This window comes from Sceloporus occidentalis, unplaced genomic scaffold (genome assembly GCF_023333645.1).
Source record: "Sceloporus occidentalis isolate IW3139 unplaced genomic scaffold, rSceOcc1.0.p SCAF_21, whole genome shotgun sequence".
NCBI classification, from domain to species: domain Eukaryota; kingdom Metazoa; phylum Chordata; class Lepidosauria; order Squamata; family Phrynosomatidae; genus Sceloporus; species Sceloporus occidentalis.
This window is the reverse complement of record NW_028317001.1, coordinates 7,056,000-7,056,463: the sequence shown is the minus strand read 5'-3', so window position 1 is coordinate 7,056,463 and position 464 is coordinate 7,056,000.

Genomic DNA, 464 nt, shown 5'->3' with positions numbered 1-464 from the left:
GGAGGCCTGACCAAAGCAGAATAGAGTGGCACTATTACTTCCCTTGATCAAGAAACTATACTCATATTGATGCAGCTTACAATCACATTGGCCTTTTTAGCTACCGCATCACACTGTTGGACCATGTTCAACTTGTAGTCTACTAAGAGTCCTAGATCCCTTTCAAGTGTAGTTTAATTGAGATAGCAACATCCTGTAGAATATTTGAATTTGTGGTTTAGTGAGGCACTATTGCTCTCCACTTTATAAGGATACTAAATACCCCATCGTAAACTGCCAATTGTCAGAACCAGCTTCTGTGGTTCATCCAGAATGGTATTGTGGTTTAGGGGGAATTGTTAGTAGTTTAAATGTTAGTAGTTTTAAGTCGTTGGTAAGTATAATGGGACCTAGAACAGCTTGGGGGAAGGGAATCAGTTGTGGAGGCTATTAACTGACTGGTTTGTGAGATTTGGGTGGCAGGC